The 13,589-nt window shown below is 30.3% G+C and overlaps 1 pseudogene; it reads left to right on the top strand.

Moving 5' to 3' along the window:
• The first annotated feature begins 349 nt into the window (after window positions 1-349).
• LOC130939260 (uncharacterized) lies at window positions 350-13,258 on the top strand (annotated as a pseudogene).
• The last annotated feature ends 331 nt before the right edge of the window (window positions 13,259-13,589 follow it).

Below are 13,589 nucleotides of genomic sequence, written 5' to 3'. Positions count from 1 at the left end.
GCCAAGAGGGAGATTGGGGCAGTGACGCCGACTGTGCAGTGAATGAAGAGTGAAAAATGAAAGCCCTAATCGATAAATTTTCAATTTATATTAAGGTATGAAATGACTAAAATACCCTAAAAAAAACCTATCATAGCCCACCGAGCCCTCTAGTTTGGCGGTACGGGTTTGGCGGGTTTTTAAAAAATGGCGGGTTCAAAATCTCATCCCGACCTGCCTTTTTTTTACGGTTTTGGCTGTTTGACCCGATGGATTTAACCTGTTTTGCCACCGCTACTCCCTTATTCCTTCTCTTTGAAACGCCGCCACTAACGTCACCGTTCCCTTAAACCCTAACGTCCCTCCCTGAATGGCCTATAACGACGAATTCTCTCTCCTCCACCAACCCTATGCGCCACCATCCCACCACCACAACTACTCCACCGACGCCAAGGATTACAGCAATCCCTTCGACGAAGACAACACCACCACCACCCACGCCAACGCCAACACCACCAAGAAAAGAAAAGATCAAGACGAGATCGGCAACAACAATAACAGCAACGATGCATCCTACGGTTTCAACAAACGATCTAAGCTTACGGCGAGCGCTGTCGGATCGGGATTCGCCTGCTCCAGCGCTGAGTACCGGAAAGATAGGGAGGAGTGGACCGACACGGTGATCATGTGTTTGCTAGATGCGTACATAGAGAATTTCACCCAGCTGAATCCGGGGAATCTGAGGGGAGGGACTGGAAGGAGGTGGCGGCGGTGTTTTCGGAGCGATGTGAGAACCAGTCGAAGAGCGTGGAGCAGTGCAAGAATAATGTTGATAATCTGAAGAAGAGGTACAAATTCGAGAACATCGTCCAAAACTCGCTCTCCGCTGAAAAGTTTGCTGGCGGCAACGAAGACAAGGCCATCGTCGCCTCCGCCGCGGGGAACTCCCCTCGGCAACCGAAGAGATATGGAGGGGCATCACAAAGCAGTGGACAAGTGACTAACATGAAGTCCAAAACGTTGTCGAACCTTAGATGATGAAGAGTACATAAAGATTATCCAAAGATAAAGAATGATTTGTTATGTATTTTTTGATTGATTGAATCATAAAAGTAAAACTAAATATATATAGAGTATTGTCTACGAAAGATAAAATCAAAGATAAGATAAGGAGGTAACATAAAGATAAGATAAAATGATAAAGACTAAAATTAAAACTGAATTTATGTATTCTATTGGAATAAATTTATAAACTATGAGACTTCTTTATTGTTGTCATGGGTTAAAGTAGAAGAATGGCTTAATATCTAATATACATATTGACTTTCTTAGTCTGTCAAAAATTTTATGTTTAAACTCGTTTGTATACACTTGTATATAAAATGATAAACTCATATATAATACATATTGATGTTCCTTAGATAAACATTCTCTCTCAATCCATAACAATACTCTTTTTTTAAGTTCTATGATAACTATGATTATGATGGTTAATTATAAGTTAATAACCATTTTAGTTAACGATATCTTTATAGTAATACAAATGGGGAGCCAATTTGCTGACGTGTCGCTCATACATTAAGTCTGGGAGTTTATTTGCTTACGTGTCGTGACTAAAAATTTTTAGATTTATATTTATAAATTATAAATTATTATTTGCTTAAGTTGTTATTTTCAAATTTTAAGTTTGGGTTGTTTTACATAGGTTGTTATTTTTTAAATTTTAAATTATTTTATTTGTTTGGGTTGTTTTAGTTAGTTGTTATTTTTTAAATTTCAAATTATTTTATTTAAATTGTTATTTTTTTAATTTTATTTAGATTTTACTTAGGTTGTTCTTTTTTATATTATAACACTATTTTTTAAATATCTGTTAATTCTTTTTAGCATTATTTTTTAAAATTTTAATTTTTTTTTAAATTGCAGCTACATAAATTTTTTTAAAGAAATTTAGAGTTTTAAAAAAATTTACGTTAATTTCGATTGTTACGTACTAATATTATATTATTATATTATTATAAAAATTATATTATTTATTATTATAAAATCTACGTTATGTTAGAATTTTTAAATTATAATTTGTTTAGTTTTTTAAAATTTAAGTTTTGGTTGTTTTATTTAGTTTGTTATTTTTTAAATTTTAAATTAAAGTCAACCAAATTTAAAAAAATATTAGTTATGATGCTATAAAAGTATAAGTTACGAGAGATGTAAAGCACCACAATTTAAAGTACATCAATCCCTTTCTTTACATATATCCAAAATCTCTCTATTTATTCTAATGGCTGGTATTCACAAAATTGCTGACATCAATCCTACAATCGACAATTTGTGTGTACGTATACGAGTGATACGGTTATGGACACTACCAAGTTACGGAAATTCTCCATTGCCATACTCAATTGAGATGGTTTGGCTCGATGAAGACGTGAGTTTTCTACGAATATTTTTTCTATTTTATTTAAAATTTATATTATTTATATTTTAAATTTATTTGTTTATTCCCATCTAATCGTTTTTTTTGTTCATTAATTCTAGGGAGGAAAAATACACGCCCTCAGTTAAGAAGGTTTTTGTGTCTCGATTCGTAAATTTGCTGGAGGAAGGAATATCTTACCAAATAAGATATTTTGGTGTTGGACTCAATAAGGGTTACTTCAAGACTACACATTATGAATACGTGGTAAATTTAAACCAACGTACTGATGTGCACAGACTTCCAGAATCGTCGAGTATCCCACGATATGGATTTAAGTTTGTGAGTTTTGACACTCTCAATGCTCCTGGGTATGATTGCACCTATTTAGTTGGTAAGTTTATTATTTTAGAAAAAGTATAATTATTTATTTTATTGATAATTTATTCTGCGTTTTTTTTTTAACAAATTTATTGACAATAATTTTTTTTTATTTTAAATCATTTCAGATGTTGTTGGATATCTTGCTGGAATTGGGAATGAGAAGACTCTTGAAAAGGATGGCAAATCTACCAAATATACTGTTATCGAATTAGAGATTGATGATGGGTAATTATCTATTTATTTTTATAAATATACAAATTTTGCTAATCTCATCTTTTTAAATTATTATTTTAACTTATTTTATTATAAATATTTTTATTAATATTAATAAGTAACAAATGTATCTTAACTAACATTAAGCTTAGTTAAAATGTTTTAGATTCAAAGCCACCGTTTTTAAACGTCTAATTATTTAAATTTTTTTAAAAAAAATCACTTCGGATTGATTTAAAAAAAAAAGATTCAAATTTAAAAAAAAATAATAAAAAGCATTCTTTCCGCGGTTTATTTGTTACAAATTTAAAATAATTAATTAATTATTAATTTTTTAAATTGTATTTGATATTTTAATTTTATTATTAAATTTTAAATTTAAAAAATAAAATATATATAATTTGATATTTTATTGGTAGTTACTTTTTAACATTAAACATTCTATTTGATATAAAAAAATAATGGAGTGTGCACTTTTTGGCAACTATGCACATGAATTAAATGCTTTTCTGGGATCTGGCAATAAGGATGGAGCTGTTGTCGTCTTACAGTTTGTTAGAATGAAGTTATTTAACGGTAATATTTATCCATATTTTTTTAACAATATATTTTTATATGTGAGCTTTTATTTATTGTTTATGTGAATTTTTACTCATTTTGTATTAAAATAAATTTTTCAGAAAAGATTATTTTACAAAATTCCATGTATGACACAAAGATGTTCTTCAATCTTGAAGATACAACTGTCATCCAATTTAAAAATAGGTGGGTGTTTTCTTTTTAATTCTTTAGTTCCATACTATGTGTGTGTTATCTAACATAATTTTTTTTTTAACTTTATTTATCAAGCTTTGTAAGATTTGAAGAATCTAGAGGTAACATCGGCGGAATTCCAAATGAGGCTGCATTCTTAAAAATTTATCAAGGCAAAACCATCGAGCAGTTAAAAGAATTCGAAACGGTAATTTTTTTTTTTTAAAATGGAGAAAAAAATAATTGAAATCCGTTGTACATAGATTATTTTTATTTATTCATCTTATTTATTTAAAAAATTCACCAAATTTAGGGAATTTAAATCATTATTTTTTTTTCAGAATTCTATTTGTATTGTCTTGGCTACTATAAGTCATATTATGGATACTCCAGACTGGTGGTACGGCCAATGTGAATGCAACAGTTCCACATATGCTTTTACAAAAACTTTCAAATGTTCAAGTTGTGGCCGTCTCCTTTTATCCATAACTCCAAGGTTATTTATTTATTTTTTTTAAATTAAAGTATATGCACATTGGATTAGATATTGAATAAGTCTATATTTAACTTTTTTTATGTTATTTTTTTTTAAGCAGATATCGAATAAAGCTTGGTGTCATTGATGATTCTGACTGTGCATGTTTTGTAGTCTTTGACAAATAGGCAAAACAAGTTTTGGGAAAGAGCTGTGTAGAGATACTTGATCCACTCCTATTGGTAAGATCTAACCAATATTTATTTCTAAAAATATTAGTGAAGATATTTTTATTGGTAATTTTTATATTATTTATTATTAATATATTATGTAATACCCTGCAGAAAGGAGATCTATCGGATACAGCTACACTTTTGCTCAACCTAATTGATAAGACCTTTCTTTTCATCGTTGAAGTTCAAATATCTGATAATCCACATTTTTCACCTTCTTATAAAGTTAAGAAGATGACTGATAATGTGGACCTCATAAATAAATTCAAAGAGGCTCACCCTATTCAAATTGTGAGTATAATTATAAGTGTATTTTCTATTAAAAATTAATTTATTTTTTGCTTCCTTGGTCATTAGTAGTATCTAATTTATAATTAATAATTAATTATAATTTTAGGATGTTGACTACACCGGTGGTTTGCTTCCAATTTCAAGACATCCTCAATCATTGAAGGGGAGAAAGTAGAATGTGCTAAGGTATTTGTTCAAAAAATAATTTTTTTGTTTGTTCTCTCAAAATTAGAAATTAATTTTTTATAATTAATAATTAATTATAAAATCAAATGTTAGAAAGAAGTCTTTAATTTAACGTGGTTTTGTACAGAATTTGTTGCTTGAATTCTCCAATGAAGTTGCTGCCAAGATGAATCCGAATTGTTGGAAAATGCTATTACACCAACTAAGCGATTATCCTCGGAGTCGGAAGAATCGAAGGTAGAAGGTGATACCTCAACTTCCAAGAAGATCAAGATTGAGAAAGAAACTTGAGAATTTGGATGCACATGTTTTGGAATCTCTTTTAGAGTCTATCTAATAGAATAATGTCAAGCATATGTTTGTTTTGGTGGAAACATTATCTTTTCTTGAGTTGTTATTTTTCTTTTGGTTTTTCTATTTTATGTTTGGAATTTAGAATTTTTTAAATAAATTGAAGTTATTTGGTTATTACTTGTGGTTTTATTTTTAATTTGATTTTCACCGTTGATATTCTGATAATATCTAATTTAATATTTAATGTCATAAAGTTATAAATTTTTTCTTTGAATTATGGTTGATATAATTAAGTTAGTTATTAATTTTTAATGTGTATTTACTTTTTAAAAAAAATCTAATTATAATTTTTAATTAAAGTATTATGTTTAGAATTTTAAATTTAAATTTAAATATACTTTTTTTTTTGAATTTTTATGTAAGCAATTTGACAATATTTTTTAAGAATTTATATAATTTATAAGTTATTATGCTAATTACAAAGGAGTATAATAAAATAAATAGAATTAACAGTCTTAAGATGTGAGGTTATTTATACTATTTAAAAAATGTAATACTGTTTAAATTTTAGAAAAAGTATAATAAAGTTAATATTATTTATGATGACACTAAAAAAAATTATTTTTAAATTAACAAATTTCTATATTCTTAATAGACAACGAACGTGAGTTTAGAAAATTTTATTTAAAAAATATAAAATTTATACTATCTAATTAGGAAATTCTATTTAAAAATTTAAAATTTGAATTTCTAATACTAATTTCTAATTAAGTAAGTTCTTAACCATTTCAATTTTTAAATTTAAATTTTTTTACTTGCCATATTTATAAATTTTTATTATTATCTTTTAGATTATTTCTCCACAATAGAAGTACTTTTATCTTTTTCTCTCTTTTTAAATATTTTTCTAAATTTACGATTTATAAGGTTATTAATTTTTAGATTATATTTAATTTTATTATTTTATCGATAAATAATAGGATTGATACTATTTATGACAAAACTAATAAAAATTATTTATAAATTAACAAATTTCTATATTCTTAATAAACAACAAACGTTTAATTAAGAAAGTTTATTTAAAATTTTTTAAATAAACTAGCTAATTAGGAAACTCTATTTAAAAATTTGAAATTTAAAATTCTAATACTAATTCCTAATTAAGTGACTTCTTAACCGTTTTGATTTTTAAATTTAAATTTTTTTGATTTGTCACATCTATAAATTTTTCTGTTTACTTCGTTTACATTGTTATTTTTTATATCATCTCAGCACAACAATAGAGGTACTTTCATCTTTTTCTCTCTTTTTACTTATAAATTATTCATTTTCAATCTCTTTATTTAAGGAAATAAAAAAAAAAAGATTTTAACTGTAAGTTGAATTTATTGATCGTGAGATTAAACTTATATTTATTTGAAAAAAGATACTTTTGAAAAAAATATATTATTTCCATAAAAATATGTTTAAATCCATACATTATTTTCCATAAAAATATATATTATTTTTCATAAAATAGTTTAAATCCATACCATGTCTTTCATCATTTTTGTCTTAGTATTCAAGCACCATACATGTACTCCTATGTACCCGTATCTATGTTTTGTTCGATAGTATACCAAAAACAAACGCCGCCATATGTGTACTCCTGTGTACTTTATTTTTAATAATATAAAATTGATAATAAAAATGTATTAGGTATAAGGTATATTATTTTTAATTAGTTAAAAAAATTATTTATTTGGTATTTCCAGGTATATATTGAAAGATGCAAGAAGTCCAAAAGAAGTAAGATCGAAGAGAAAATTGATATTAAAAGACAAAGAAAATACAAAGCGGACCACAATTCAAGGTAGACTTCATACAAAAAATAACTAACATGTCATGAGTATTTGGACGAATGAAAGCCATAAAATACAATATTTTCTATATTATTAGCTATTGACAAGTAATAAATTATTAATTTACATTGTTTTTGTAATATGTTACTAAATTTGTTTATGAAAAAATTACAGGAAATTCGAGTGATGGTTCCAATGATGTGCATTTTCAATCGGTGTTGTCGAACATTACAAATGGACTCAATACAGGTTAATTTTTGGATGATTTTTTTTGTAACTTACTTATGTGAATGTACATGCACTTTATGTATTTTGATTTTCCTACTATTTATTCAATTATAAACTTTAACAAAAAATATGTTCAAAAAACTAATATCTCGAGTTATCTTATTAGATAATAACCCAACACCATATCGATCGAGATCTCCAACTACTAATCTACACTCTGTAGGTGAAAAGGAACGATGTTCCAATATTAGTGATATTAGTAATTCAGGTATCACATGCGAAGCATATGATAGCCCATGTCATCAGACAAGTCAACAACAGCTTCAACAAACATCAAACAATATCGACCAGTTGCAAAGCCGGCGTATGTTAATATATGCTTTTATTACTTAAAGACCAAACATTTAACTTTTCAGTTGGTCTCTTAAAAACAATCTTTGATATATGCTAAATAATTATTATAAATTCATTGGAGTACTCAAATCGAATTAGATTGCAAAGGGATGCAAGACTGAATAGAAAGACTATGCTACTTCAAAAGAGACATGGTAAGATAAGCATGATAGATTGTAATTATCATAAAGCTAAAATTCTACTTCTTTTATCTTTAATACTACTTCATAATATATCATAACTCAGCTGATTCAAACATTTAATATATTCATTTTTCTTTTTTTATAATATAAAGTGTTTGATTTACTATCTCTAATGATTACAGGAGCAAGTACATCTAATTCAAATTTAGATACTAAAAAATTAGAAGAAGTGTGCATAGCTGAAAAAGGAAGACACCTGAGACAAAGAAACATTCTTGAAGGAATTGGCTATAAATCTTTCAAAAATTTTTGAAGAAGTTGAGGATATTACTGAAAACACGACTATATTAGATGATTCTGTGCAAATTGAATACCCAGCCATATTCGTGTTACTGAGAATACAGGTAATCTAAGAAGTAGCAATATCAGCAGTTTATATTTACTATTGTTATGCTTTTATAAACAAAAATTATCGTTTAGTTTTCAAGTTTTTAAAATTCAAACTAAGATATGGTTATATATTATAATTTTTATATTTGAACATTGATATATTGTAATTCTTATTGTTTGATTAGTGTGCATATAAACTTAAACCTTGAGGTTGGCACAAAAAAATTGTATTATATGATCTCATCTTTTTAATCTATAAATTGCAGTATTCGGTAATCTTTTATAAATATTATTTTTATACCTAACATGGTGAAAGAAAGATATATTTATAAAGTATTTTTTTAGATATAACTGAAACATAATTTATTATCTTGGTGATTATTAGATGTGATAGATATTGGTGACCCAGAATTTTTTTGTCGGCATTGCGACGCCATGATGTGGTATGAGGAGAGATCAGAAAAGTCTAAAACAGGATCCAATATTGAGTTCTCAATATGTTGTATGCGAGGGAAGGTACAATTGCTGTTTTTGCAACGTCCACCTCAGCTCTTGCAAGGTTTATTATCTGGAGCAGACCAGAGAAGCAAACACTTTAAGGATAATATAAGAACTTATAATAGCATGTTTTGCTTCACGTCCCTCGGAGGTAAAATAGAGACCTCTATCAATGATGGGACAGGTCCTCCCCAGTTCATTGTGAGTGGACAAAACTACCACAGAATTGGAAGCTTGGTACCAATTGAGGGACAAAGACCAAAATTTGCGCAGTTATATATTTATGATACAGAAAATGAGGTCTCAAACAGGATAGAGATTTTCAGGTTTGTATCATGCATTCCAAACTGATTAAAAAATTATTTAGGTAGTTCGTACTTTGATTTTGGTTAATTATGAATACTAATATTTTTCAATTGATGTTTTATACAGTTCAAGAACAAACAACAACAACATTGACCAGTCCTTAGTTCTAGATCTCAAGGACATGATCGATCAACATAATGTTCTTGCTCACACATTTAGGATAGTGAGAAAATACCTGAATCAAGGAGATATCGCAAATATAAGACTACGGTTGTACCGAAAAGATCAAAGGATGCAAGAGTCTACAATTTACCATCTTCTAACGAGGTCGCAGCTCTAATAGAGAGATTTGATTCTGGAGATGCAGGGCGTGATATTATAGTTCAATTAAAGTCTGGACATCTGCAAAGGATTCATGAGACACACACCGCATTTATTCCTCTTCAGTACCCTATGATGTTTCCTTACGGTGAAGATGGCTACCAAGAAGACATTCCTTTGCGAGAATCTCATAGGGCTGATGAAAATAGAAAGAGACAGCGTGTGAGTTTAAGGGAGTTCATAGCATTTAGAATACAAGAGAGAAAGGTCGAGTATGCAACCATTGTCAATGGTGGAAGATTATTTCAGCAGTTCTTGGTTGATTGCTTTTCTATGATTGAAGCACAAAGGTTGACCTACTACCGAAACAACCAAACCAAGGTGAGGAGTGATATATACAAAGGGATTCAAGATGCAGTTGTTAGGGGTGAGACACGTGCTTCTAAAGCAGGTAAGCGTATCATCCTACCTGCGTCCTTCACTGGTGGCATGAGATACATGTTTAATAATTGTCAAGATGCTATGGCAATTTGTAAGAAATATGGATATCCAGACCTCTTCATCACAATGACATGTAACTCAAGTTGGCAAGAGATTGGCAGGGTTAACAATCCAAGGAACTTAAAGGTTGAAGACCGGCCGGATATATCGTGTAGAGTATTCAAAATTAAGCTTGACATGATAATCTCGGATCTTAAGCAAGGAATTCCATTTGGAGTGCTAGATGCAGGTATTGCTCATCATCCAACCTTATTTTTAGAGAAATATTCATTTAGATTGTTATAAAATAAATGGCAAAATATTTTCTTACTTAACGAATTGTTGATTTTTTATTATCACCCTTAATTTATCAAAGCACATACATAAAATAGATAGTTTAAATATAACATATAACTTTTTTTTTGTCTTTTTGGTATAAGGGATGTATATGGTGGAATTCCAAAAAAGAGGTCTACCACATGCTCACATTCTTTTATGGTTAAGTGGAGACCATAAGATAACAACGACAACTCAAATTGATCAATTAATATCTTCAGAGTTGCCAGATCCTGCTCAGCATCCAAAATTGTTTAGAGCTGTATCTACATATATGATTCATGGACCATGTGGTAGAGCATTCTCAAAATCTCCCTGCATGAAAGATGGGTACTGCACCAAATATTATCCCAAGACATTCAGTAAAACCACAGTTATCGATGATAGTGGATACCCATCATATAGAAGACGAGACACAGGGGTGGTTACTGAGAAGAAGGGAGTCCATATGGATAATAGGAATGTGGTTCCATACAATGCATATCTACTGATGTCTTATCAAGCGCATGTTAATGTAGAGTACTGCAACAAGTCGAATGCTATCAAATATTTGTTCAAGTATGTGAATAAAGGTCCAGACAGGGTAGCAGTTGGAGTTACAAAGGAAGCTTCCAGTGGAGAGGATGCTCAGGTTATTGATGAGATCAAACAATTCTATGATTGCAGATATTGTCTGCATGTGAGGCTGTGTGGAGAACCTTAGCGTATGATATTCATCAAGGTGGCCTTCAGTGATGAGATTAACCTTTCATTTGCCTGGAGAGCAAAATATCATCTTTAAAGATGATGACGATCTTGAAGAAATCGTGGAAGAGAGGAAGGAAAATGTACATGTTCTTAGCATGGATGGAGGCCAATAAAAAATTTGAAGCAGGTCAAACTTTGACGTATGCTGAGTTTCCAAATCAATTTGTTTATGATAGAGAATCAAGGGTGTGGCATCCACGCAAAAGAGGGTATTCTATCGGGAGGTTAAATTATGTTCCACCGGGTACAGGTGATATTTATTATATGAGAATTTTGTTAGCTGTTCAGAGAGGTTGCACAACATATGAGTCTATTAGGACAGTTAATGGAATTACATATTCTAGCTTCCAAGATGCTTGCTATTCCATGGGACTACTGTGCGATGATAGGGAATTCATTGCAGCTATTAATGAGGTAGCTGAACTTGCATCTGGTCATCAATTGAGAAAATTATTTGCGATGCTACTGATATCTAATAGCATTAGCAACCCAGAGCGTGTTTGGAATGCAACTTGGACATTATTGGCTAATGGAATACTATATGAGAGGAGAAAAGCTTTGAAAAACCAAGGTATTTTACTATGTCTTTTTTTTTATATCAAGATTGTATTCTCTTATTATCTTTATTTTTATTAAAAATTAATAATTTATTTTAGAATTATTATTAAATATTTCATAAAACCACTATGTGCTTTTTCTAGGACTAAGCATGACTGATGACGAATTGAAAAACCTCTGCCTTATTGAGATTGAGAAGATACTCAACAGCAATGCGAGATCTTTAAGAGACTATCAATCAATGCCATATCCTGAGATGTCTCATGTTCGCCTTTTTCAGAATAAGCTAATAGAGGAGGAGTTAGCATATGACACAAATGAGTTGACTCATACAACTTATATACAGAACAAAAGATGACTCATGAGCAAAGGTTAGTATTTGATGAGATACTCAATGCTGTTGTTACGACTCTGGTGGTTTTACTTCGTTTATGGGCATGGTGGGTGTGGTAAGACATTTATTTGGAATGGACTTCTTCTGCTATTCGGTCTAGAGGAAAAATTGTTTTAAATGTCGCATCCAGTGGAATTGCTTCTTTACTCCTACCTGGTGGCAGAACGGCTCATTCTAGATTTTTAATACCCATTACAATTACTGATGAATCTACTTGCAACATCAAGCATGGCAGTTTGAAGGCTGAGCTGCTCATCCAAAGTAGCTTAATAATTTGGGATGAAGCTCCAATGCTCAATAAAATGTGCTTTGAAGCACTTGATCGGACGCTCAGGGATCTTATGTCAGTTACCGATCAACATAAGATACATCAACCATTTGGTGGTAAGGTTGTTGTTCTAGGAGGTGATTTCAGACAGATACTTCCGGTGATTCCGAAAGGAAGTAGACACGATATATTGGCATCCGCTATTAACTCATCCCATCTGTGGTTATTTTGTAAGGTTCTGAAACTGCATACGAATATGAGGCTTCTAATGTCTTCTTCGGATCAAGATGAAGGTGAAATGAAGAGATTTGCTAATTGGATACTGTGTGGAAATAGAAATATTGGCTCTGTTGGGATGAATCAGAAGTTGAAATTCCAAATGATCTATTGATTACAACTACTGATGACCCTCTCTCTCATTTGGTAGACTTTGCATATCCAAATTTGTTGCAAAACATGTCAGATTACAGGTATTTTCAGAGTAGGGCAATTCTTGCACCCACGCTTGAGAGTGTCGAGAAGGTAAACGATTTTGTCTTGACAATCTTTTCAGGGATGGAAAAGGAGTATTTGAGCTCTGACACAACATGTCAAGCTGATGAGAATGAAGATGTACAACAAGAGTGGTTCACACTAGAGTTCCTAAATGACATCAAATGTTCGGGACTACCCAATCACAAGTTGACTTTGAAGCCAGGAGTCGCTGTAATGCTACTGCGAAACATAGACCAGACTTCAGGTTTATGCAACGGGACAAGATTAATAGTTAACGAACTTGGCAGCAATGTAATTGGAGCGACAGTAGTGACCGGTAGAAATATTGGAGATAAAGTGTACATTCCAAGAATGAACTTGATCCCTTCAGATTCAGGATTGCCATTTAAGTTCCAACGGAGACAATTTTCATTGACAGTATGCTTTGCAATGACCATTAACAAGAGTCAAGGTCAATCATTATCACATGTAGGGCTTTATTTGTCAAAATCAGTGTTTACCCATGGACAACTTTATGTTGCTTTGTCAAGAGTTAAGAGTCGCAGTGGCCTCAGGATTTTAATTCTAGATGAAGACGGCAATCCAAAGTTATCAACAACAAATGTCGTGTTCAAAGAGGTTTTTAATAATATTTAGGTAAGAATAATATTATTTTTATTTAATAGCTGTTATGATTTATACTTTTGTACAAATATTTATAGAATTATTAATTTATCTATAACTCTTTTTCAGATTTGAAATGAAATGTGTAACAAGGAGCACAACATCCTATGCCAATGCTTTTCTAATGAAGTTAGTAAGATAGGTTATCGATCGATAAATTTTTATTAGCTTTTTATACAAAATTTAGTGTAAAATTAACATGCTATTATTACAGTTATATATGTTCTTATTTTTTTATCTCCCTCCTTATGATTTAAGAATATTATAAACTTCAAACTTTTCTATTTATATTACTTTGAATAAA

Source organism: Arachis stenosperma, chromosome 7 (genome assembly GCF_014773155.1).
Source record: "Arachis stenosperma cultivar V10309 chromosome 7, arast.V10309.gnm1.PFL2, whole genome shotgun sequence".
Lineage (NCBI taxonomy): Eukaryota > Viridiplantae > Streptophyta > Magnoliopsida > Fabales > Fabaceae > Arachis > Arachis stenosperma.
The sequence above is the reverse complement of the archived record's forward strand: the minus strand, read 5'-3'. Positions and strand labels throughout refer to the sequence as shown.